Below are 27994 nucleotides of genomic sequence, written 5' to 3'. Positions count from 1 at the left end.
ACTGTTCTTTCGTAATTTTAATTCCAGATTTCATTCTATTTCTCAGCCTAACTTGAAAAGAGCAGCGCATTTTAGATCCTAAACTCGAATCCTGTTACGCTTTTCGACAGTCTTTCTTAGAAACTTTGTACTTGTTTACCCCAATAATAATCGGCAGTTCTATATAGCTGCTTATCTAATTCTACCTATTGCCTTAGGTACATCAGCGGGGGTTACCGTATACATGGTTCCCTCATTTATCCACACTCCCAGTTATTAATATTTATCTACTGCCGCTAATTGACGATAGTCTATATTAGGGCGCCTGATATTACTGCGATGGCGTCAAGGGTCCCCTGACACCAAAAATCCGCTGTCGGCGTCCGGCGCCGCGCGTCCTGTGAGCGAAGATTGCGGTATAAGTTTAGTTAATGTATGCTACACGCCACGCCATGCTATATGACATGCAGTATATGTGGGTTAAATCGCCACCCCATTTTATCACTAAGGTTGCTCATGCGTTCTCTTCCATCCTTGACAAAGTGATTCCTTGAAATTTCGATAATGACAGCCCACAAACAAATGTTGTAAGACAAAACGATGACAGCGCATGCCTTTTATGGTAAATATTCTCAGGCTGAAATATTAAATGTGTCAAACGGGAACAGATACCTGAAAATGATGCAAATGTTTTCGAGCGGCTGCACACAATCTCTGTGACCGGCCCACGCAACAGGCCGCGTTTCTACCACAAAGCTCGCCTTCGTGCATAGCGTTCGTGGCCAGCGTTTCGCCGTAAAGATTAGTTGCATAAACGGCAGTTGCGTGAGAAGCAGTCAGAGATCTTTGAATGCTGTCGCGTTCCACTCTCAAAGGCGAAACTTAAGCTTCCTCCAAATGTTTGATATTGGAAACGATGACACCTAATTTTTCTGCATTAATTTCCATCCTAGCACTTCACTCGTGCAGGTCACGTATATTAGCTAATTTATCAATATCTATATGGCTTTCAGTGTCAGTGTCGCCTGCGTACACTAAGCCTAGCAGACTTTGTCTACCAATGGTGCTTAATACCAATTTTTCTACTAACTTATTGTCCATACCTGCTATTACATGATGAGTAGAGGTCGGGCAATGAACAGCCCTGTCCCAGACTGTTGTTAAAATTCTGAGCGCCACACATGCCTGACTTTGGACTTCATCATCTCCACATATTATCATCCATTGTACATCTTCATCATCTGTATAAATCGTCACCAACAGCACAGCTTGATTTTCGTGGTAGTAGCACGAGCTTGGCTGGAATAAAGCGGTTCCTTACAAGTGGTGGACGGCGATTTTCTTTCGCCAAGACCTCTCGCACGTTCTCACTGGAGCTCCGCTCGGGTCGCCGCTTAACACCACCGGCCATGCTCGCTTAAGCGAATCCAGGCACGTCCCAGCCCGCTGCTCCACTGCCACCTTCGCTTCCGTCGTGACCATCAGAAGCTGCCAGTGCGACCCCCAAGTCTTCGCTGGTCTACGCGGGGAAGACGTAGAGGACTGGCTCCAAAACTACGACCTCGTAAGCGACTTCAACAAGTGGGACAGTTCATAGAAATTACCGAACGTCGACGTTCTCCCTGTCCGATATCGCGAAAACCTGGTTTTGGAACCATGAGCCAGATCTCCCAGACTGGGCGACGTTCACGCAACAGCTTCGGCAGGTTTTCGGTGCCCTAGCTGTTCGCTCTGAAGCCGCGAAGAAGAAACTCGGTGAGCGCTACTGTTCCAAAGTACTTGAACCTTGCCCGTAACACTGAACTTTATTAATAGTCCCTGTACACTTCCTTTGGTGGTTCTCTATAACCTTCACTCGCACCCTTTTCTTTAAAAGCATTCCACGAAATTTCTGTTTACATTGTCAAAGGCACCACTAATATTCCAGAAAGCTTTTCGTCACGGTGTAGCTACAGCCATCGCGATTTTTATAACCTGGGCTATCACAAATAAGTTATCATCTATTCATCCGAATTGAGTTGTTTGTCCGCAGGTAAACAACAGCATTTCTTGAAGGGACGAAGAAAGAGTTATACCTTGAAGATGCAGTGCGCGGTCCATTATGGTGATGAACAGCTGCTTCCAAAGCACACTTCCACCCTCCTTTGCTGTGCGGTAGAGAAATAGCAGCGTCAAGCTTGAAGAAACCATTCTTGCTGCAAAACTGTTTGCTTTTGTGCAATATGGTGCCATAAAATGCAGCTCGATGTGTTTTGATTCAGCTCATCGGCAAAGTTTTTCGCGTCTTAACGCTGGTGCACTTTCTGCAATAACAACAAATGTCGCATCCACCCATATTTAGCAGCTGAAAACTGCGCTCCTTCGTCCGATGCGATTAGGAACGCTTGAATTTCTGGCAAATTCTACCACAAGGTATTTGCCTTGCCAACGTTGATTGTCTCGGCGACCAACACGTGGCAGCGTTATCAACCGATGCTTCTTGTGAGCTTAGCAAGCCCATCGTGCCAGCTTTGGCCGCCGATCCCAAGATACAGAAAATGGTTGCGACGGACCTGTCTTCTGCGCAGGCTGAAGACCTTTACCAAGTATTATCGTCCTACAGAGATATTTTCGACTTCGACGATCGCCCTCTAGGCCAGACGCTCGCGGTCAAGCATCGGATTCTTACTGGCGATGCTACGCCTATTCACCAACGACCGTATCAAGTTTCTGCGTCGGAACGCCGAGTAATTCAAAGCGAGGTCAACAAAATGCTAGACAAAACATCATTGAGCCTTCTTCGAGTCCCTGGGTATCACCTGTAGTGTTGGTTAAGAAGAAGGATGGCACGTGGCGCTTCTGTGTAGACTACCGCCATCTGAACAAGACGGAAGAGGCTATTTACAAGCTATTTACACTGGACTGGAGCCAGAGCACCAGGCCGACATTTTCTCGCGCCAAGGGCACCGACCCACTTCGTCGTCGTTCTCGCAGCGGCTCGACTCTCGGGTATCTACCGATAATATCGTAATAATCATTATATATATATATATATATATATATATATATATATATATATAGAACTGGGAAACCAGGAAACCAGCCAGGTAACTTTCATTAGGTACACTGAGTAATGATTATGCATGGACCTTGTCTTTCTTCTGCAATGCGCGAGATCTTCATGCATCTCTACATGCCACATATTGGATATGGCAATATATACACATATAAAAGCACAAACATTTAATTTCGACGTTTCGGCTCAGGTCTGGCCTTCGTCAAGAGCCGTGATGAAGGCCGGACGCCGGCGGAGACGTCGAAGTTAAATGTTTTTCCACCTATGCGTGCGCCTACACTTCGTGTAATTTACTGAACACCGGATCCGAGGAACTACTGCATTTTGTTTCACACACACACACACACACACACACACACACACACACACACACACACACACACACACACACACACACACACACACACACACACACACACACACACACACACACATATATATATATATATATATATATGGGTTTTGTTCAAAGTGTGCGGCTTGCAGAGAAAACAGAACCACCGGAGTAGACGTGAAGACATCCACTGTGTTTCTCATGCAGCAATGTGTGGTCTGTTGCAGCGCTGGAGATGACAACTGAGCTTTCTTTTAATACGTGAGCTTTAGGAGTGTCACAGGGAGCAGCCTTCGTCAGAGTACAGGGACTGACTCTGACGAAGGCTGGTCCACCAGCCGAAAACGTTAAGTAAAAGAAGTCTTCCAAAAAGTTCGTCGTCTCTTTCCTGCGTATATATATATATATATATATATATATATATATATATATATATATATATATATATATATATATATATATATATATATATATATATATATGCGTATGTGTGTGTGTGTTTGTGTGTGTGTGCGTGCGTGCGTGCGTGCGTGTGTGTGTGTGTGTGTGTGTACGTACACATGCGTACACGCTATTCTAAGCTCTCCCATTCCCTCTACCTGTACCACGTGACCGGCTTCCCACGTACACTACACACACATGAACTTTTTTCCTACTTTGACACTCCTAAAGCTCACGTATTAAAAGAAAGCTCAGTTGTCATCTCCAGCGCTGCAACAGACCACACATTGCTGCATGAGAAACACAGTGGATGTCTTCACGTCTACTCCGGTGGTTCTGTTTTCTCTGCAAGCTGCACAACCCGCCCCCTTCATGCTGCCCTGCAGTTCATGGTTCAGTAGGCGTCACAGGAATCGTCCATCTTCTGTGACTTCGAGGCAGATCTTCAGTGCGCTGTGCGGCCATTTCATCACAGGCCTAAGGGGCAATTCAGGCTCACTCACACCGGCGACTCACAGCGGTCACGCTGCCAACTTGGTCGCAAATAGCCGTAAATGGTCGCTTTTCTCGAAAAGCGACAATTCTAGGCCAGTCGCTCGCTCCCCGATTTTCAAGTCCTGTGACCGCAGTCGCAAAACTACTGCAACAATCAGCAGCATTCAGCAACGTGCTTGTTAAGTGAGCTAGTAAACGAATGTTTACAGCCGTTCATGCAGCTGATAAAATGACCAACCTCACTTCGTATAGCTGTCTAATAATTTGGTAAAAATAACGGTGAAACAGCGACTTAATTTGAATGTCGTTGCCCCCAGTACAGTCATGTTGCCTTTTCAACCATTGGCACCGGTGTTGTAGCTCATATTGAACATTAGCTGCCAAAACTCTTTACATAAATATATATCCCCGAAAACTATTCGCATCCTCCGTCTCGTCAATTCGCCTATTTGGGGCATTGTAATTGTGAAAATGTCGGTTTGCCTCTTATAGATTCTACAATGCATGCGCGAGAGACATTATTGCTTTTCTAGTAATGTATGTAACACATGAAGTGGGAAGGGGGGGGGGGGCGGTGAGGTTGCGTCGACAGTTTGATTATGCCCCAATCAAACTTCCCTTCGAGCTCTTATATATGTGAATTTTTTTTCCGCGCCAGAGCCCATGTGCTTTCTTTCTCATGACACTTTTATATCGAAGTTAAAAAGGCATTCCTGCGGCTCCTCTAAAGGCGTCGATGCACAAATGTCCAGGGAATTTCGACGAAACTTAATCGAAGCATATGACTGTCAGGTCTTGAGACCGACTAAAATTAGCATGGTCGGTGGAGATAAGGAAATTCCAAGAATGTTCATAAGACCTGGATAACGGAAAATGAAATTCAGCTCCTAACATGACAAGGCACTTCGCGATGTGTTTTGATCTTTCAAATGTGTTTTTGCCTCAGTTCATTTTGCAAGCTATAGACATGTTCGTTATAACTTTGGACTATCACATCAGTGCAGGCGAAAATTTCCTCTTCGTCTACTATTTTCTCATTAATCAGACTGGCCGAGCGGCTAGTGTCCTTGATCAGGCGCTGAAATCTTGCAATTAGTTACGATCATTCCTACAAAATGTTTGATTTCACAAGGAGCGCTGCGTCCGATTCCTTGGGTGTTCCCTCGCTTGTACATTTTGGGAACACGTTCTTAGTATATTCGCGTTTACCTGGCATGAAACAACACATGGCGGAAAAGTAATCTGGCAATTGACCACGTGACCTTTCTCTTCTCACATTAGGCTGCACCCGGGGTATCGCAGTAGAGTAGGACAAGGTTTCGTGTGATACTGGCACATGTACTTATTTATCCCATTTTCGGGGACTGCATTTCATCCGTTAACTTAAGGTTATCGCTAAGTGCAAGACGCGCCTGCATGGTTGCAACTTTCTCGAATGTTATGGTTGATTCTATTTGTTGTGTATGTTGTCGCCGAACCTTGCGTAATCTCATTGTATGCGCGACGCGAATTGTGCAGTACGTTCTGGAAGACACGCGGGCACCGGCGATTACGCGAGAACCTTCGACGAGTGATGTATAAAAGTCGACGCGCTTGAACCGCTGATCAGATTTCGACGATCACCGACTGTGCTTGCGGCTATCATTGTGCTTCGAGTGAAACCAACACCACCTAGATAGCACAAGGCCTGTCCACTCCGATCCCCGACTCCATGCTACCTGGCCCGAAATTTCCATTGCCAAGGATGGCGTGACAAAACCGGTGACGTCAAAGTCACCACGCTTACTTGGGAGCACCCCCGTTATATTCTATTGCAGTCGGGCCAGGTAGCCTGACGTCATGGATCGGAGTGAACAGGCCTTATGTTATGTAAGTGGTGTCGGTCAAGCCTGTTCTTGTGGACAAGGGTTTGCCCAATAAAGAGTTAGTTTCGTGATTGACAGTTTTACTGCCGCGTTCTTCACCGTCACTGCAACGAGAAAATACAATATTTCAAACAACATAAACGCTCCTCTGAACTTAACGGTGAAGACCTGCACTTGTCTCTGACACTCTTTTCTCGTTCTATATATAATTATATATATTTAGTCCCCGAGTTGGAAGCCGGGAGTCCACTAACTGCAGTAGGCGCTTCTTCTTAAATAGTAATCTAGCAACTTACTGCCTTTCTCATTAAGAAAACTCGTCTGTCCCACAAATGAACTAAGTTCCCTTAAACAACTTGCAGAAAAATGTTTTTGCATGTTTGCCGCGATTGATTTATATGTTGCACGACGCACAAACAATTTCACCTTGTAGCGTTGGCAGGTAGGTTCGGCCGCACGTTTATTATTTGATGCGCAGTCATTTAACCAGGTATTTCGCTCAAGGCATACTGAAATAATAATAGCTAGAGAGCTGCACCAGCTGTACTGCCAAGGATCATATCTGACTTCACTGTCTATTGAATCGTACCTGCTGTAATTATATCTTCTGGAGGGCCTGTTGCTTCCTGTGAGTGAGTTAGCTCTGCTATGGCATTCACTGCATCCTGTGGAGAGGGTGATTTCTTAGTGCATGTTTGTCTGTGGATGTCACTGCTAAACAGGTACTCACAGGAACATTCTTACTCTAAATAACTAGTACATTCCATTGCTGCGAGCTCATTAGTGTCGCGTGTAACGTATGAATAGCACAAGAAGCTTAAAACGCATTTTAATCTTATTTTGAAGATTTTGCGAGCGACGAATAAGAAAGCACAGCGCCTATCAATGTAGTCATCAGCGTAGGTCCTGTCTGTAAATAATGCTACGTCATGAGCTTCGGCAATGGATTTCGGTGGCGTGCGACGTCATTGGCTTTCCTCGCCTTTCGAAAGATATTTCAGCACTGTTTGCATACGCTGTCTTGCATTAACCGCACACAAAGCGTACGTACGTACGTGCACATGCGCAGCTATGTGCAGGCTTCTTCCCGTTTACGGATTACCAGGGGTGCTATGCAGGATGCGCAGCCAACCGATGACACAGCAGCCATCTCAAACGACGGCTGCCATTTTCATTTACCCCGGCGCATATTCGAAACTTTCTTGCAGGTGCGCGATGCTGACCTGCTCATTTTATATGATGCCCATGTTTGGGGGAAATCGGCGTTAAGGCAGCATATCGAGCGGGGGCTCCTTATTGAGGATGGCGACTGCTTGCTTGGCAAGTATTTTTTCCCTAAGTGGCTGCATCTGCTGTTAACAACACAGGGGGGGGGGGGTGCAAAGAATACTGCAGTTCTGTGCTTAATGACTTTCCTAAATAAGCAATTGGTGCAAGAGCACCGTACTTGAATGATTGCGATAAAAGTTATAAAAGAAGAAGTGTTCTGCATCACAGAACACTTCTATTCGTGGGTATAGAACCCCCTGTATGCGTGTTAATGTCTGCATATGTTTGTATATGTGCATGTTTATATACGCATACAAACCATAAACATTTTTTTTTGGGGGGGGGTGAGGTTCAACTCCCTCACCGCTGCTGCACAGCATGCTGTGTGCTGCCGAGAATTGAAGCACAGTTTGCTCCTTGTGAGCTACTAAATGTTTATTTTTCTTTCACGACAATGTGTTTGACGTACACTTTGAAATCACTACTTGCAGCAAGGCAGCATGCTTCGTGCTCATTGTGTGTCGTGCGTTTACGCATTTCAGCTTTTAAGGACATACAAATTAGTAAGTTTCCATCATTCTGCAGTGTTCTCACATGCTAACCAGTTGTGGTTGTGACTAGAGCAATATTCCAGGCAGAGGAACACAGCCTCACATTTATGTGAATGCACACTTTTGGTGAGTACAGGCACTGAATATTTACATCTAATGGAGAACACGCCTGAAAACAGTCGTCGAAATTGCCCCCTCATGTTTGCTCATTTTGGCATTAACTGAGCTGGCTGTCATATCTCTTACAAATGCATTGCCCTTCTTACCATGTCTCAACTATCATCATGCTTTGTAAACTTTTCGTCAAGGCAGTCAAAATGAGGTCCCACCCGATATGGCATTCCGTTGGTGATCTTCAGAAATAAATATCATCATCATCAGCTCATTTTGTCCACTGCAGGACGAAGACTTCTCCCAATGATCTCCAGTTTAACCTGTCCTGCACAAACTGATTCAATTTTAAGCGTGCGAACTCCTCAATTTCATCACTACACCTGACCCTGTCGCCCTCAGCTGTGTTTCCCATCCCTTGATATCCATTTTATCGCTCTCACTGTCAATCGTCTGTCCTACACATAATGTGACCCGGTGAAGACCATCTTTTTTTCCTTAATGGAAACCAGAACATTGGCCACCCCCATTAGTTCTCTGATCCATTCTGCTCCCTTCCTGCCTCCTAACGTTACACCTATCATTTTTCATTCCATCGCACTCTGTGCAATCCTTAACTTCTTCACGGCTTTATTTCTTTGTGTCAAAGTTTGTACCCCATATGTAAAATGTAATGATTGTACACTTCTCGCGCTAGCGGCAGTAGTAAATTGTCTGCCATGATTTGGGAATACCTGCCATACGCACTCCATCCCATCCTTAATCTTTGGTGGGTTTCCTTTTCATGAGAAGGCTCCGCTGTTAGTAGCTGGCCTTAAATATGCATTCTCTTGCATGGCTTCTAGGTGTTGATTGCTAATCATGAATTGTTCTTTTGCCTTGCTATTGAATATTATCTTTGTCTGTGGCTTGTTTATTTTCAACTCTGTTTTAATACTTGCTTAGTTTAGGACTTCAATAATGTTTTGCAATTCGTCGGCTTCATTGCTACGGCACACAATATCATCTGCATACCCTAATTTGCTAACACATTCTCCGTTGATCTTTATTCCTGTTTTTTCCCAGTCCATTTCTTTTAGCACTTCTATGGACGCAGTGAAAGTGTTGGAGAGAGTGTACCTTTTTGCCTAACCTCTTGATTGCAATTTTTCTGCTTTTTTCGTAGAGAAGCAGTGTAGCTCTGGAAGCTTCGTAGATGTTGACTATGGTATTGACGTATGTTTCCAGTATTACTTGATGCCACAACGCCTCTAGAACTGCTGTATTTGTCTCCATTTTTCCACAGAATCGAATGCATTTTCGTAGTCTAAGAAAGCCACATAAAGGGGTTGTTTGTATTCAACAGGTTTCTCAATTACTTGATTGATCATGTGCCTGTGATCCATTGTAGAGTATCCTTTCCTGAAGCTTGCTTGCTCTCTAGGTTAGTTGACGCTAAGTGTTTCTCTTAGCCTATTCGAAATTACCTTTGTGTATATTTTGTATATAACTGAAAGTAAGCTGATGGGTCCGTATATTTTGTAGTCTTTTACACCTTCTTTCTTGTGTACTAATATAAAATTAGCGTTCTTACAGCTTAGTGGAACATTTGAGGTCTTAAGACATTGTGCGTAGAGTACCGTGACTTTCTTAAATACAACCCCCCCATATCTTCGATCAAATCGGCTGTTATACCGCCTTCTCCGGTCGCGTTTCCATAGGACAAGTCTCGTATGGTGTTTCTAACCTCATCTGTAATAACACATGGTACTTTGGTGTCCTGTTTGACTTTGAGATAGCTTGAGGTTGAGAGACTTGTCTTTGAGCTGTGCAGTTCAGTATAGGAGTCTTTGGCCACCTTCACTATGTCACTGAAGTTGCTGATTACATAACCCTGCTTCTCTTTCAGTGCGTGCATTCTGGACATTCCTGTATAGGAATAAATGTATTGTGCACATAATTATCATCACTCAGAGGTGTGCATAACAGAGTGCTGACAACTGAACTTTATTGCTGTTTTACCAGTGCCAGTATATCCGCAAAAGTAAGACAAGCAAAATAGAAAGAAAAACATCTATTGGCCTTCCTTCACACATCATTGCGCATGAATATAATTTCTTCGTATAAAACTACATAGGTATCACTGTTGCATGGGGGCACAATATTTCTGTGTTGGTTGTCTTTTGAACGAGTGATTTTAAAAGTGACATAGTCAAGTATAGGTTTTTCTTCTGGAAATTGCAGTTTCAGAGGAACATTCAGGAAAATCAGTGTGTTGCATGCATGTACTGATAGACTGGCAAGAGTAAATATAGCTGCTGTACAGATGGAAGGCTGTGTGAATCTTATGTGACCGTGCCTTTTGTCAGGTTAATGCCAAAGTATAGGTATTTTGGCTGATTTTGTCCAGAGTGTGTCCCAGTTCGATTTATTTTACTCTGCCTGCTTGTTGATGTGCCTCAAATTTGTTGCTTGCTACCTACCATTTTATCTCAATAGTGAATATATAATTTCCAGTAATTAGTGCACCTTGTTATCGTGTGGTCAATTTGCAAGTTCATTAGGGTCACAACTGCAATGAAAGGCCACGACTATGTGCATGTATGGTTACACTTTTAGTCTCATGGTAGTCATTCCTGTTCTATGCCCCATTTTCTCAACAAGCACAACTGCTGTTTTCTTGAAGGCGATAGTAACTACCCACTGGAGCCATGGCTTTTAACTCCTGTGGCAGGCCACCCATCACCACAGTCACCTGAGGCAGAGTACAACAAGGTTCACACAGCCATGCGAGCAGTTGTGGAGCGTTGCATTGGCATTCTGAAGGCAAGATTCTGGTAATTACAGAAGTACCGTGCTTTGCACCATGAGCCTGGCCGAGCATGCCACATAGTTGCAGCATATGCCACACTCGACAATATTCGCTTGCTGCTGGTGAGCCCATCCTATCTGATGAAGAGGTTGATGACAGTGATGACATCGACACTGATGATGAGCAGCAACCTCACCAGCCAACACCAACTGTGCCTCTATCAACGCCTTCGACTGCTCAGCCTGTTTCGCAGCAGGTTAGACGAATGCTGTTTTCAAAAGGAAAGGCCCTGCGTGACTCAAAGTTGCAGCTTTACCAGCAATGCAGGCCTCAGCGTAACAGCTGCCTCAACAGAGTGGGGCGTCGCTTTCGTCGTCTTCCTGCCACATAGTACATGTCAAATAAGTTAGATTTAAGTTGTCACCATAGCAGCGTGTACACGTATAGATTCAGTGCCGCGTATGCAGTGTTTGCGCTGTGACAGGCAGCACTCGCCTTAACGAATGTCACCGTTATTGTGATTAGCCTTTAAGCAATGTCGAAACATCTTTCTGTATTGGTATTTTGTTGCTTTCTTTATGGAGGACTACGGTGGCTGTGGAGCCGCTATAGATATTTTTCAGTATTTTTACGTACGGTTTGTCTACGCGCTGATTCCGTAATGCTTCCATGACTGCTGAGGTTTCGACTGAATCAAACGCCTTCTTGTAATCAATGAAAGCTATATATAAGGGTTGGTTATATTCTGCACATTTCTCTATTACCTGATTGATAGTGTGAATATGGTCTATTGTTGAGTAGCCTTTACGGAATCATGCCTGGTCCTTTGGTTGACAAAAGTCTAAAGTGTTCCTGATTCTATTTGCGATTACTTTAGCAAATACTTTGTAGGCAACGTACAATAAGCTGATCGATCTATAATTTTTCAAGTCCTTGGTGTCCCCTTTCTTATGGATTAGGATGATGTTAGCGTTCTTCCAAGATTCCGGTACGCTCGAGGTCATGAGGCATTGTGTATATAGGTTGGCCAGTCTTTCTAGAACCATGTTCCCACCATCCTTCAACAAATCTGCTATTACGTGATCCTCCCTAGCTGCCTTCCCCCTTTGCATAGCTCCCAAGGCTTTGTTTACTTCTTCCGTCGTTACTTGTGGGATTTCAAACTCCTCTAGACTATTCTCTCTTCCATTAGCGTCGTGGGTGCCACTGGTACTGTATAAACCACTATAGAACTCCTCAGCTACTTGAACTATCTCATCCATATTAGTAATGATATTGCCAGCTTTGTCTCTTTATGCATACATCTGATTCTTGCCTATTCCTAGTTTCTTCACTGCTCTTAGGCTTCCTTCTTTCCTGAGAGCATGTTCAATTCTATCCATACTATACTTCCTTATGTCAGCTGTCTTACGCTTGTTGATTAACTTGGAAAGTTCTGCCAGTTCAATTCTAGCTGTAGAGTTAGAGGCTTTCATACATTGGCGTTTCTTGATAAGATATTTTGGCTCTTGCGATAGCTTACTGGTATCCTGTCTAACGGAGTTACCACAGATTTCTATTGCACCCTCCTTAATGATGCCCATAAGATTGTCGTTGATTGATTCAACACTAAGGTCCTCTTCCTGAGTTAAAGCCAAATACCTGTTCTGCAGCTTGATCCGGAATTCCTCTATTTTCTCTCTTACCGCTAACTCATTGATCGGCTTCTTATGTACCAGTTTCTTCCGTTCCCTCCTCAAGTCTAGGCTAATTTGAGTTCTTACCATCCTATGGTCACTGCAGCGCACCTTGCCGAGCACATCCACATCTTGTAGGATGCCAGGGTTGGCGCAGAGTATAAAGTCTATTTCATTTATAGTCTCGCCATTCGGGCTTCTCCACGTCAACTGTCCGCTATCCCGCTTGCGGAAGAAGGTATTCATTATCCGCATATTATTTTGTTCTGTAACCTCTAGCAATATCTCTCCGCTGCTATTCCTAGAACCTATGCCATCTTCCCCCACTGCCTTGTCTCCAGCCTGCTTCTTGCCTACCTTGGCATTGAAATTGCCCTTCAGTATATTGTATTTTGTTTTGACCTTACCCACCGCCGATTCCACGTCTTCATAGAAGCTTTCGACTTCCTGGTTATCATGACTGGATGTAGGGGCGTAGACCTGTACAACCTTCAATTTGTACCTCTTATTAAGTTTCACAACAAGACCTGCCACCCTCTCGTTAATGCTATAGAATTCCTGTATGTTACCGGCTGTATTCTTATTAATCAGGAATCCGACTCCTAGTTCTCGTCTCTCCGCTAAGCCATGTTAGCACAGGACGTGCCCGCTTTTCGGCAGTGTATATGCTTCTTTTGTGAATAAAGGGAAAATCAGACATCCACCCGTTCGTAGCAACTGCTACGAACGGGTGGATGTCACTCACTTTCTTCGACTACGAGGCTTTCCTTTGAGGAACCCGTATGTGTTTCCTTTGTAGCAATTACTACGAACGGGTGGATGTCCGATTTTCCCTTTATTCATTACTTCTCTCCACTTTGCGGGTTTACGCAGAACTACTACGTCAAACTCTTGCCTTTGCTTCGTGTTGTCGACACATTCGACTTCGCCCTGCCATCTGCTAGCCGCCTGGTTAGCTCAGATGGTAGAGCGGCTGCCCCGGAAAGGCGGTGGTCCCGGGTGCGAGTCCCGGACGAGGACGAATTTTTCTTCAACTACGAGGCTTTCCTTTGAGGAACCCGTTTGGGTTTCCTTTGTAGCAATTGCTACTAACGGGTGGATGTCTGATTTTCCCTTTATTCATTACTTCTCTCCACCTTGCGGGTTTACGCAGAACTACTACGTCAAACTCTTGCCTTTGCTTCGTGTTGTCGACACATTCGACTTCGCCCTGCCATCTGCTAGCCGCCTGGTTAGCTCAGATGGTAGAGCGGCTGCCCCGGAAAGGCGGTGGTCCCGGTTTCGAATTCCGGACCAGGACGAATTTTTCTTCAACTATGAGGCTTTCCTTTGAGGAACCCGTATGGGTTTCCTTTGTAGCAATTGCTACGAACGGGTGGATGTCTGATTTTCCCTTTATTCATTACTTCTCTCCACCTTGCGGGTTTCCGCAGAACTTCTACGTCATGCTTCTTTTGTCCTCCTAACTTCACTGAGCCCCATTATATCCCATTTACTGCCCTCTAATTCCTCCAATAGCACTGCTAGACTCACCTCACTAGATAACGTTCTAGCGTTAAGCGTTGCCAGGTTCAGATTGCAAGGGCGGCCTGTTCGGACCCAGGTATTCTTAGCACCCTCTGCTGCGTCACAGGTCTGACCGCCGCCGTGGTCAGTTGCTTCGCAGCCGCTAGGGACTGAGGGCCGTGGTTTGACGAAAAGGGTTCTACTTAAGTTGAGGACGACTCAATGAGCTGTGGAAATAAGACTGATGGGTGTAACGTTAAGGGATAAGAAAAGAGCAGATTGGGTGAGGGAACAAACACGAGTTAATGACTTCTTAGTTGAAATCAAGAAAAAGAAATGGGCATGGGCAGGACATGTAATGAGGAGGGAAGATAACCGATGGTCATTAAGGCTTACGGACTGGATTCCAAGGGAAGGGAAGCGTAGCAGGGGGTGGCAGAAAGTTGAGTGGGCGGATGAGATTAAGAAGTTTGCAGGGACAACATGGCCACAATTAGTACATGACCAGGATATTTGGAGGAGTATGGGAGAGGCCTTTGCCCTGCAGTGGGCGTAACTAGGCTGATGATTATGATGATGAGTGTTTAGACACGCCATATTGCCAAATTTGTCACTTCTGTGTCACTTAAATTTTGTGTTACCAAGATCTCACTTGCGGCTGCCTATGATACTGATTTTCTTGCTGGTTGCTGACTTTTTCCCAATTGTTCTGTCTGTCAGGGTGCCTTCCAAATGGCTCACTTTCTTAGGAAAGTTGTTAACTAAGTGTAAATAGATAAATGGATATCACGAATTGCGTGAAGTACCCTATGAATGCTAATCTCATAAAAAACTTGGGGTTCTTCATTAGTAAAGTTATTTAGTATGCATAATGCTGAATTTTGGTCATGCATCATCTATCGGCCGCACTATGAAACAGCGAGGCATTGCACAATTCCCTGCAGCGCGTGTTCGATGTTGCGCCAAGCCAGTTGTGCTTATGCACTTGTCGCGAAATGAAAATGCATTGAGAATCTTAGTGTGCTGGCTTGCATGAAGGAAATACTTCAGGGTGTTTGCTCTGTTCATTGTTGGTGCATGTGCCAGAGGTTCAGTGTATCTTGTTTAGGGGGGGGGGGGGGGGGGCAGCGTTATTGTGGTTGGGTAAATGATATATTTTCGTCGCATAATGGGGCTCTAATTCTTAAGCACTAGAACAATGCAGATCCAATGCACTGCATAACTAGGTGTGCGTGAAGATGTCATGAACCACCAAGGCAAAATTACATATCTGAAAAAGTGTGGTGCAGATGCCAATGAAAAGGGAGTCTTTAACCCACCATGATACAAATAAAAATTGCAGAATGAGTAGACGCTTTGTGCAGCTTTACAGCAACGATTACACAAAACGTGATATGCTCAAACGTGTAAAAGCTTGCCGCAATGCCAAAGTAGGATGAGCCACATGCAGCATATTTTGGCATTGAACATGTCTTGTAATTACTATTTTTATTGTAAGCCTCGCTGTCACGCCTTTCCCTCGGGCACTCCCTTTACTGAAACGTGGCACTGTCTTTCCAGTGGTGTCATGATGATGATGGTAACAGCAGCAGCAAGGCTGGTTAATGCTTGCCCCTTTGATTCCTGTGAGTTTAGTTGTACAAAATATGGCACGTGCATAAACCTGTGCTGCAAAATTTAACGCTTGTGGTGATTTTTTGGAGAGCTAATTTGTGTTGGGACATTTCAAAGATGTGTGCCATTGTAGCCTATTAACTAGAGCATTGGTGAAGTTGAAGACGGGGTGTACTGGTATAGCAGACTTGAAGTTGAATCGCACAACAATTCCACGGGACCCTAAGAAGAGAAACACACACAGCAGAACGCTCTGCTGTGTGTGTGTCTTTGTGTGCCCTCGAATTGTTGCGCAATCCAACTTCAAAAGAGCACTAGGCTTCTTAGGTACAGGACCGAGGAAAATGAGCCATTCGACAACATGCCAGTGCCTTGCCCCACAATTATCGAAGCCTGAAGGCTTGCAAACAAAGCTTTGCTTTAGAATCCACCTGCTCATGTAATAGAATTACTGATTGAAAGAACCTTCATACAAAAATAATGGTGAAATGAATGGCCTTTGAAAAGTGTAACTTGCATATTGACACTGTTGACATAATAGATGCCACACCGGAGTCAACAATTGTACTGGACAGAGCAGTTTGTTTCCTATGTGAAGCACAAGCTTCCATTACATGCTGTGCAGGTAACGAAGCTCAGTTTGTTTTTACGTGGTACACAACATTCGCTGTGATCTGTTTTTGATTCTAAAGAAGTGCCAAACACCACCTCTTTTTAAGGATGCCATGGGAATATTTGGAGAGGCCTTTTTACAGCCCCTCATATGAAACTGTAGTGAGCCCGCTTTGCTTGGATGCCTTCATAGATTTCTGTTCCTGATCATTGTGCTACAACCGGTGCAAGGCATTACGTGATTCTACAGTCGGATACAGCTTTAGGCGGCCGCGGAATCTGTATTTCAAAGGAAGGCGAACACAAGCCTGCACCAATGGGCACGCACTCTAGACTGACATCGTGCGGCCGGATGCACTATACCCGCTCGTCGGAGAGGGACTATTTCTTTAGACGTGGAGGCAAAAAGCTGCTGCGCTTTGGTCATCAGGGCGGGGCCTCTCCCGCCTTCTGAAGTTGCATCCGACTGCAAAGGATGCCGCTTTTTGTACAACACAAAAGGACAAAGTGCACAATTATTTTGCCTATGAAACGGATACATCACAAGTGAGCTATGCAACGGCCTAAGCTGTGCAAGTTGTGTGAAAATGAGTACTTGCAAATATATGACATTGTTAAAGAATATGTGGTATCGAAAATGCATGTAATGGCACATTTGAATCGGCGAGTGCTGCATTCATATACACAGTCTATAGGTGACAGCATTATCAAGCTCCTGCTGTGTTTCCTGTTTTTTCGTTGTGAATTACATACACCGGTTCATCTTGTGGCTAATCAACACACACTGTATTCTTGCGCATAGAACAGCACAATGACATGTATGCTGCATTAGTGTATTTTTCATTTACATGGTCCAAGAGTGGCACAGGTTGTCTTACGTCTTTGCTCATTTTGAACAGACACCAAGTGTGTGTTACAAGTGTCTTAATATGCAAAGCACAATGTTTACTGCAATAATTTTATTCCTGCTCTTGAATAATAAATAAACAAAATGATCAACTGAAAGGTTCTTTATAAAGTATCTTTTGGGGGCTCGACTGGAGAACAGTGAGGGCACCGATACTGCTGTTACAGAGCAGCCCTCTGTACCTCGGCCACACTCTCAAGCGACGTGCCTGGCGCTCGCCTACTGCCACCAGGTGGTTCAGTGCCTGCAACAGTAGAATGCTTTGCTGTGAAAAAAAAAGCGGATTGTTGTAATGAATCAACCACATATAAACCATTATTTACAAAGAAAAATAGTCATTGCACTATGGTACTAAGCACCCTTAACTGTGGAAGCCTTTAATGTAGTATGCATAATAAAACAATGTGCCGGGACAACGTTGCTTTATTTTTTATAACTGGGTTTGTCTTTTTCAGAGCCAGTTCTCATGTTGATTAGTGTGCCAGCAGCTGAGGTGTCCCCGCACCTTCACGAGTCTCTACTATCAGCACCACAAACCTGTTTTTGTTCACTGCAAAACATGCATCTCCCTACAATGCCGTCTTATGCGAGCCGATTGCATCCTATGCCTACAAACATCATATTTTCGTCCCATTGCACAATTTTCTACCATCCTCGGCTGCAGTTCTCTCTCCTTGACATCCATTCATGAATTGGCAACATGTGATTGAAGACGTGCATGGCCTGCCCACCGATTGCAGTTTTTTTTCTTAATCTCAACTAGCATATCAGTTGCCACTGTTTACTACGCCAACGTCTTCCTGCCTTAATGCTGTCTCCAATTTTTTTTACTTCGCTTTCTGCACAGTCCTCGACTTCTCAAGTTTCTTTGTTTACCTCCAAGTTTATGTCCCATATTGCATAACTGGTAGAATTCAATGATTCTAAACTTTTTTCAATGATATTGGTAACGTGGCGATCACGATTCGGTAATGCCTTCCATGTGCTGTTCAACCCATGAAATTTTTGTATAAGTTTCCTGCTTTATATCAGTAGCTGCTATTGATATTCCACCTTGATAAAGATACTCTTCCATGGATTCTGCAGGCTGAATGTCACTCATGAATTTCTGTTATCTCACCAAGTTAGTGAACGTTACCTTTATATTTCCATATTACTCAACCTTCCAAAGCTCACCTAGGTCTGCCTAAGTGTAATAATTCGAATACTTCTCACTGTGAAGTGAATAGCACCTGGGCGATTTTGTCTCTGTCTCCTGACCCCTTTCTTGATTGCTATTCCACTTTGCTAGTGGCGAAATAATATAGCTGCACAGTCTCGATATTCCCCAGGGTATTGTGCTTCTTGTGCTCTATGATGTACAACGTCTATGACTGTATGTGCTTCTAATTAATCCAAATGCCTTTTTGCTACAAATGAAGCCATGTAAAATGTTTCTTGTGCTCTGCAGATTTTTCAATTACTCGATTGATGACATGAGGTGCTCCATTGTAGAAAACTCGTACCTTCAGGCTGTGCCTGTCTGGGTTGGTTGGAATCAAGTGATGTGCTGACTTCCTCGGAAATCACCTTGGTGAATGTTTTATACAATATTGAATTGCCCTAATTGTCTGTCAATGTATACATCTCTATCTTTCCTATGCAAAGTTTCTGCTCGCAGATGTCATTCTGCTTGTATTATTTACTGTTTCCTTACTCCTTCCAATGCTGTAATTTGATTATCTCTAATAATCTTTCTGTCTATCAGCTCTAGCAATTTGTTGAGTAATGTTTTATTTCTGAGGCTACACACCTTCATGTTCATTTCTCACACTCTGTGTTACTTCAGAAACGCTGTCTGCTTGTTGCTCTGGTGCCTTACATCCTCGTTAAATTTCATCTTCGTAGTATTGTAATGTTCCATTCATTAAATTGAAGTTACCATCTTTTCACTCTTTCAATTTTTCTGTTGTATAGGTGCATAGTTATTTGTGAAGAACATGATATAATCTGGTTTCAGCCTGACTGCACATACAGTGGTTTATTTTTCCGTTGACTAATTTTGCTCTTCTCTTCAAAATTAATTGGGATTCGACACCTATGATCACTGCCTTTTACCCTACATAACACTTCCACATATTGTACTATGCTCACATAGGCGTATGTAATGAAAGTTAGTTCATTTTTTTGTTTTCCTGCTGGTTTTTGTTTTCCTGCTTTGGATAGTAAAGACATTGATGTCCATTTGCAAACACAAGCCATAGGCTTGCAATACTTGCCCCATATGCCAGGTTGCCCTAAGTGATGCGTTTCTAGATTCTGAACATTCTCTGCATTACACCTTGTGAAATTACTCTTGCCCTAGTAAATATTACAGGTGAATAAACCCATAAGTTAACAGCAAAGGAGCAAGGAAAGCTAACACAGGGCCTCTTTCAGAAATACCCACTGTTACGTTTCGCCTACGACGCGCGGTATAGCCGGCGCGGATGCAACGGACGCCGGGGCTTCGTTCAAAGCGGCGGACATTTTGGCCCGTTCGGAGCTGCCGCAAAGCCTCCCCGCCAAGCGCGTCCAGGCGTGTTTCAGTGCCACGTGTCTTCGTGTGTGTGTGTGTGCATGTTGGTGCCCACGCTTGTCAAAGCGCGGCGGCCGGGGAGAGGAGCTCTCCAAGTGTGAAGCGAGGAGGTCTGACTGGCGCCGGGCCGGCGGATGCGTCACTACACTCGTCTCAACGTGTCTCTCAGCTCGTCCGTGCCCCGCCGTCTCGTGGTCTCGTCACGAGGCCTTCCTCTTGCCCGCGACGCCGAGAGTATAAGAGCAGCTGCCCCCGGACGCCAGGAGAGAGGCTCCGATTTCTTCCGTTGAGTTACGTGCTCTCCTGTCTCTCCACTTCAGTCGACCTGACCGCCCGCTCTTTTGCGATGTTAGAATAAACAAGTTGTTCTTTTACCAGTCGACTCATGCTTTGCCGGGACCTTCGGATGCTTCCAGTTGTGCCCCAGGCCGCCAGGCCAACGCTACCCTTGGGGCTTGCGACCCGATTGCAACAACGGGCGTCAGCACTGAGATTACAACAACTCGTGCCAGCGGTGCGATTCCAACAACTGGCTGGTAGCGGTGAGATCGCGACAACGGAAGCCAGCAGCGAAGATATGCGGTTGACTGTATGCTGAGCAGCACAACGACCATCCGGGAGCAGTGCAACGAGCCCTGTGTGATGACTGGTTGCCTGCAGCGGAACGATTGCGCTGAATTCTTGGCTGCGAGGTTTGGTGAGTGCGGGACTTTCTTCTTCTGAGTTTTGCCAGGCATTTGTTAGTGTCAGAAACAGAGCTGGTAATTGTGGTTGTCGTTGCTGCCGGGTTAGTTTGCGGCAAGACAATAGTAGGCAGTAGAGAAAGCAGCATTCAGAGCAGCCATGGATTTGAAGTCGTTGCGCAAACCGATATTGCTGGAGCTTGCAAGAGAGTTGGGTCTGGATGTCTCAGACAAACTCAGAAAACCAGAACTGCTGAGGTTTATTCTTGAGTTACAGGCTGAGGATGACGAGCTGTCGGAATGCCTTGAGACCATTGAGGAGCGGGCAAAAAGACAGGAGCTCGAACTTAGAGAGCAAAAAGAGAAACAGGAGCGCGAACGAAAAGAGCAGAAAGAAAAAGAAGAGCACGAACACGCTTTGGAAATGAAGCGTCTCGAGGTAGAGATCGAACGCGCTCGCAATGGAAGTCAGGCACACGGTGCAGGAGAACGAGTATTGTTCAAAATGACTGACCTGATGCGGCCGTTTAAGCTTGGAGAGGACATTGGTTTGTTCCTGCTTAACTTTGAGCGAACGTGCGAGAAGCAGGGGTTCTCTCGGGAAACGTGGCCACAGCGCTTGCTCACTTTATTACCCGGCGAGGCGGCCGACGTAGTCGCTCGCTTGAAGAGAGAGGAGGCAGAGGATTTCGACAAAGTGAAATCGAGTCTGCTAAAAAAGCACAGGCTGTCAGCGGAGGCTTTCCGTCGGAAGTTTCGGGAAAACGAGAAAGGCAGAAGTGAGTCATATACAGAGTTTGCGTACAGGCTTATGTCAAACATGGAGGAGTGGCTCAAAGAAGAGAAAGCGTTTGGTGACCACGAGAAAGTTCTGCAGTGTTTCGGGCTGGAACAGTTTTATAGTCGGTTACCTGAGAACGTGCGGTACTGGGTCTTGGATAGGCCAGACGTTAGTACGGTGGCTAGAGCCGCTGAGCTAGCCGAGGAGTTTGTGACGCGTCGGGCTCGCGGAGCTAAGGACGGTCAAAAGGGTGAATTTGGCTCCAAGTTTGAGAGGCCGAAGTTCACGCCCATGAGAGCAAAGGGGGACACACGTAGTGCGGATGCGAGTGAAAGCAGTCCGACCGAACGTAAGGAGACGGTGGCAGCCGAAGCCGAACGCAGAAAGCGGTTCGAGACGAGGCAAGCGCGCGTTTGTTATACGTGTCAGAAACCGGGTCACTTTTCGGCGCAGTGTCCAGAAACAAAAACAAAAGTCGTGTTTTTGTCATTATGCAGCACTGACGAGAACATGAAGCTTCTCGAGCCTTACATGCGAGACCTCCTCGTGAACGGGAAAGAGTGCCGAGTGCTTCGCGATTCCGCAGCTACGATGGATGTAGTTCACCCCTCTTACGTAGAACCCGATATGTTCACGGGGGAGTGCGCATGGATCAAGCAAGCCGTGGAAGCTCATAGCGTGTGTCTGCCCGTAGCAAAAGTGCTTATTGAAGGACCTTTCGGAGCGCTTGAGACGGAGGCGGCAGTGTCATCTATGCTGCCCCCCCCAGTACCCGTACCTATTTTCGAACAGGTCCGATCACCTCCTGCGCGAAAAGGGGCTTTTGTTTGGTGAGGCTAGCGTTCAGGCCTTAACCAGATCGAAGGTTCGGGAGCTCGCTGCAAAGGCGGTAGTTGCGGGACCGACGTTGTCGAACGATGAGAAAGGGTCAGAGGCGCAGCAAGCTGATATTCAGAGCACGCCCGAACTGAATAAAATTGAGCCTGTAGCGTTAAAGGCACCAGATACTGGAGAGGAAATTCCCGATGCGGGAAAGTTAGAAGAGCTATCTGCAGATTTGCTCATCGCGCCTACGTCAGATGGACTTAATAGGTTGCTAAAAGTCAGCCGGTCGGCTTTGATAGCCGAGCAAAAGAAGGATGGCAGCCTAGAAAACATACGCTGCATTGTCAAGGAAGGTATCGCCAAGAAAAATGCTCGCTTTGTGGAAAGAGGTGGGGTCCTGTACCGGAAGTATCTAGACCGCAGGGGAGTGGAGTTCGATCAGCTGATCGTGCCTCTGTGCTACCGTCACGATCTGTTGCGCTTGTCGCATGGGGGTTCGTGGTCCGGACACCTAGGAGTTAAGAAAACTAAGGACCGTCTCTTGCAAGAGTACTATTGGCCAGGGTGTTTTCGGGACGCAGACCACTTTGTGAAGACATGTGACACCTGTCAGCGGGTGGGCAAACCAGGGGACAAATCGAGGGCGCCGTTGAAGTTGGTACCTATCATTACGGAGCCTTTTAGACGGCTCGTTATTGATACAGTGGGACGTCTGCCGGCAACAACCACGGGGTACATACACATTTTGACTGTGATCTGCCCAGCGACAAAGTTCCCTGAAGCAGTGCCGCTTAAAGAACTCAGCTCAGTTGAGATAGTCAATGCACTACTGTCCATATTTGCGCGAGTTGGTTTTCCTGCGGAAATCCAGTCAGATCAGGGCACGGTGTTTACGAGCGCTTTGACGACAGCCTTTCTCGAAAGGTGCGGGGTAAAGCTCTTACACAGCTCAGTCTACCACCCGCAGTCGAATTCCGTTGAGAAGCTCCACTCCGTCATGAAGCGCGTGTTGAGAGCATTGTGTTTTGAACAACAAACTGACTGGGAACTGTGTCTGCCTGGGCTGACGTTGGCATTAAAGACCGCGCCGCATGCGGCTACGGGGTTTTCGCCACCTGAGCTAGTGTACGGTCGCTCGCTACGTTCTCCGCTTCGCATGCTTCGAGACGGATCACTGCCCTCTCCAATGGCTGCAGACCATCTCTTCCACAAATGGCCGCCTCCTGCGCTGGAGCCTCGCTTTGCAACAATATTCCTTTGAGGTGCGTTACAAAAAGGGGAGTCTCAACGGTAACGCCGATGGCTTAAGTCGAAGCCCCTAACGTGGGAATCAGCCTCAAAATTGTTTGTTACTGATGTTGTTCTTCCTGAGGCAGGATTTTTAACATATTGCTTTTGTGTAGTGTTTCAAAGTGATGATGTGCTTTCTAGTGCAATTTTCCGATTTGTGGACGCGTTCTGAGTGCTGCTAAACTACTGTAAGGAACTGGGCAGTAGTATAAAAGGGGAAAGAGCCTGGCAGGGCTTAGTGAGGGTTGTGCCGTGCTTGCTGACTGAACGGTTGAGTTTCGGCGTAGTTCTAACGCTTGCCGGGAACGAGAACAAAAATGTCAACTCTCCCGAAGTCACTTTGCAGTGTCCTGTGTGAACCTGAACGAGAGAACGAGGCCTTCTCTGTGCTCTGCGCTCAAGAAACGCCGAAGGACGCCCGACTTCGGTTATGAGCATCATCGAGCGACATCCCTCCGGACAGCGGATGCAGTCCCCTGTCCATCGGGATCTCCCTCCCCCGGCGGGGCGGTCTGTTACGTTTCGCCTACGACGCGCGGTATAGCCGGCGCGGATGCAACGGACGCCGGGGCTTCGTTCAAAGCGGCGGACATTTTGACCCGTTCGGAGCTGCCGCAAAGCCTCCCCGCCAAGCGCGTCCAGGCGTGTTTCAGTGCCACGTGTCTTCGTGTGTGTGTGTGTGCATGTTGGTGCCCACGCTAAAAGCGCGGCGGCCGGGGAGAGGAGCTCTCCAAGTCTGAAGCGAGGAGGTCTGACTGGCGCCGGGCCGGCGGATGGGTCACTACACTCGTCTCAACGTGTCTCTCAGCTCGTCCGTGCCCCGCCGTCACGTGGTCTCGTCACGAGGCCTTCCTCTTGCCCGCGACGCCGAGAGTATAAGAGCAGCTGCCCCCGGATGCCAGGAGAGAGGCTCCGATTTCTTCCGTTGAGTTACGTGCTCTCCTGTCTCTCCACTTCGGTCGACCTGACCGCCCGCTCTTTTGCGATGTTAGAATAAACAAGTTGTTCTGTTACCAGTCGACTCATGCTTTGCCGGCACCTTCGGATGCTTCCAGTTGTGCCCCAGGCCGCCAGGCCAACGCTACCCTTGGGGCTTGCGACCCGATTGCAACAACGGGCGTCAGCACTGAGATTACAACAACTCGTGCCAGCGGTGCAATACCAACACCACGAAGCCCCTAAGCTGCATGAAGGCCTTGTCTTATGGTTTCAAAAGCCAAGCACTTTGTGTGGTTGTAGAATGGTTCGCGATTAAAGGTTATACATGTCTGTGCTGTGTCAGCCCGCAGACCCTCCAGTGCCTCGACCAGCCTCTTTTGGTCATCTCCCATTATCTGTAAAGTTCCAGTCTTAGGCTGTGCCTGCAAGCCTTTTGGTATTGTGCTTGCTTGGGGAACTGTGGTGTATAATGAGGAGCAAAACGAACAAGGAATTTAAACAACACAGTATGGCATGTTACACGCATGCTTGTACTAGCTCGTAAAAAGAAAAACGGTAAGCTGCAATTGATTGAGTCATCTTTAATTGCACAAAAATGCCAAGGACACACCGGAAATCGAGTGCTGCAGTGGCACTACTGGGAGGTCGAACTGGCAGGTCGAGGTCTGCGACTCCTGCAGAACGATGGTAAAAGAAACAGATAAGTTGCCTAAATAAGAGCATGCAAACAAACCCTTTTAAAGTGTGACAATGATATCCGTACCAACGTTATTAGACTAGTTTCAATTGTAAAACTCTCCGCCCGCGCGCTTACAGCCGCTGTCGCCACTTCTGCGACAGCCGCCAGATGGCAGCGCCGTTCCATCGAGCTCCACTGCAGACGCCTCGCCGCAGCCTTGAGCTCGTGCGGACGGGCAGTTTGCGCTTGTTTCCCGCTCGCTGGCGTTCTCCCTGGTCCGAATTAGTGATACCATTAGAAAACCGTATCCACCTACAGCAATAAGATTTATCGGGCAGTTGGTTCATACTGAAAGAAGGGTAAACTGCACGAAAGGAAGAAACGGATGCAGCGAAGCGCAGAAGCTGCGTTTCTAAATGTGCGTTTCTTCCTGTCGTCTTAAGGTTTCGCACAGTTTCTTAACGTTTCGCGCAGTTTAAGCTCAGGAGCCTGAAGATCTGGCCAAAGTGCGTGATTGTGGGATGATCTTCATCCCCACCGAAGGTTCTCACCACGCCAAAGAAGCGCTACAAAAGGAAGGATGAGGTCAGTCTTTGAACAGACAAGCCACAAAAAAAAAAAAAAAGATCCGCCGTTCTCGCTTGCCTTCGATGTCTCGAGTTTGCTTGGCGGCGTAGTTAGCAGCCTTCGCCCGCCATTTGCCGCTTGTCATTCTTCGAAATGAAATTTTTTCAAAAATTATATCCGTCCGTTACGTAAGCCAACGAGTGGCTCATACTCCCTTAAGCAATGGCTCATGCCCCCGTAAACGCGGCCTCCCCATAAACGACGACAGAAGTGGAATTCTACGCTGCGATGATGAACGGTGTTACGTTTCACCTACGACGCGCGGTATAGCCGGCGCGGATGCAACGGACGCCGGGCCTTCGTTCAAAGCGGCGGACATTTTGGCCCGTTCAGCGCCGCCCATATGCCTCCCCACCAAGCGCGTCCAGGCGTGTTTCAATGCCACGTGTCTTCGTGTGTGCGTGTGTGTGTGTGTGCATGTTGGTGCCCACGCTTGTCAAAGCGCGGCAGCCGGGGAGGGGAGCTCCCCAAGTGTGAAGCGAGGAGGTCTGACCGGCGCCCACCCGGCGGATGCGTCACTGCACTCGTCCCAACGTGTCTCTCAGCGTGTCCGTGCCTCGCAGTCACGTGGCCTCTTCCCGAGACGTTCCCTCTTGCCCTCAACTCCGAGAGTATAAGAGCAGCTGCCCCCGGACGCCGAGAGAGAGGCTCCGATTTCTTCCGTTGAGTTACGTGCTCTCCCGTCTCTCCACTTCGGTCGACCTGACCGCCCGCTCTTTTGCGATGCTAGAATAAACAAGTTGTTCTGTTACCAGTCGACTCATGCTTTGCCGGGACCTTCGGATGCTTCCAGTTGTGCCCCAGGCCGCCAGGCCAACACTACCCTTGGGGCTTGCTACCCATTTGCAACAACGGGCGTCAGCGCTGAGATTACAACAACTGGCTGCCAGTGGTGAGATCGCGACAACGGAGGCCAGCAGCGAAGGTATGCGGTTGACTGTATGCTGAGCAGCACAACGACCATCCGGGAGCAGTGCAACGAGCCCTGTGTGATGACTGGTTACCTGCAGCGGAACGACTGCGCTGAATTCTTGGCTGCGAGGTTTGGTGAGTGCGGGACTTTCTTCTGAGTTTTGCCAGGCTTTTGTTAGTGTCAGAAACAGAGCTGGTAATTGTGGTTGTCGTTGCTGCCGGGTTAGTTTGCGGCAATACAATAGTAGGCAGTAGAGAAAGCAGCATTCAGAGTAGCCATGGATTGGAAGTCGTTGCGCAAACCGAAATTGCTGGAGCTTGCAAGAGAGTTGGGTCTGGATGTCTCAGACAAACTCAGAAAACCAGAACTGCTGAGGGCTATTCTTGAGTTACAGGCTGAGGATGACGAGCTGTCGGAATGCCTTGAGACCATTGAGGAGCGGGCAAAAAGACAGGAGCTCGAACTTAGAGAGCAAAAAGAGAAACAGGAGCGCGAACGAAAAGAGCAGAAAGAAAAAGAAGAGCGCGAACACGCTTTGGAAATGAAGCGTCTCGAGGTAGAGATGGAACGCGCTCGCAATGGAAGTCAGGCACACGGTGCAGGAGAACGAGTATTGTTCAAAATGACTGACCTGATGCGGCCGTTTAAGCTTGGAGAGGACATTGGTTTGTTCCTGGTTAAAGGGCCCCTGAAACGGTTCGGACAAATTTTGTAGGCGCGTAGGGTACAGCTTAAGTAGAACATTCGCACCACAATTTAAGTGAAGCGTTACGTATTAATGGAGCTGCAAGCGATTAGAAGTTAAAGTCCCTTGATGATTTGAAAGTAGCGACACTCTTTGAACTCTGCCGCCGCCGCGCGACCTCCTCGCCTCCTCCTCGCCCCTTGTTCGTTCCCCCGTTTTGCCCCCGTTTTTCTGCACGACGATTGGTCTCCCTGCCGTTGCCCTTGGAAACGCGCGGATCTTGAGTTTTGCTTGTGTTTTTCTTTTTCGTCCGCGCCATTTTCCTCCTCAGCACGGCTGGCTCGGCCCTTTAGCTCGGCGCAGCGAACGTTGTACGCTGTGTTTCCTGCTCTATGTGCTAGCGCTATGCCGGCCTGTTGCGCATATAACAGCAGCAAGAAGCCTGAAGATGGTTGTGCCGTTTTTGTGATACCACAAGGAAAGCGTGACGGCTTGCGCAGGAAGCAGTGGCTGCATGACATTGGCCGAGAGAACTTTGTTCCGACAAAGAATAGCGTTGTTTGCGAGCTGAGGCATCTTTCTTATAGCTCGTAGGAAAGCATCCCGTAATGCTGCATTTTTTTTTTCATTCTTCCGGCCTGCTAACCAGCGTTTTTGTTGCGGCTGTCCTCAGTATGCTTAATATTCTGGGGCGGCTCCATCACCTCGCACGTCGCTAACTGTTGTTATTCAATCGGAAGTGCAGCATTATAGATTCTGCTTTGCGCCCTGAAAAAATCAGTGGCAAGTATACCCGTGGTATTGCGGGT

The 27994-nt window shown here is 46.8% G+C and overlaps 1 protein-coding gene across 1 annotated transcript in view; it reads left to right on the top strand.

The window, feature by feature from the left end:
• Positions 1-27994, top strand: part of LOC126519731 (uncharacterized) — an 88660-nt gene that overhangs the window by 48883 nt on the left and 11783 nt on the right. The gene's annotated exons all lie outside the window — the stretch shown is intronic.

Source organism: Dermacentor andersoni, chromosome 10 (genome assembly GCF_023375885.2).
Source record: "Dermacentor andersoni chromosome 10, qqDerAnde1_hic_scaffold, whole genome shotgun sequence".
NCBI classification, from domain to species: domain Eukaryota; kingdom Metazoa; phylum Arthropoda; class Arachnida; order Ixodida; family Ixodidae; genus Dermacentor; species Dermacentor andersoni.
Note: the sequence above shows the minus strand (reverse complement) of the source record. Positions and strands in the feature narration are given on the sequence as shown.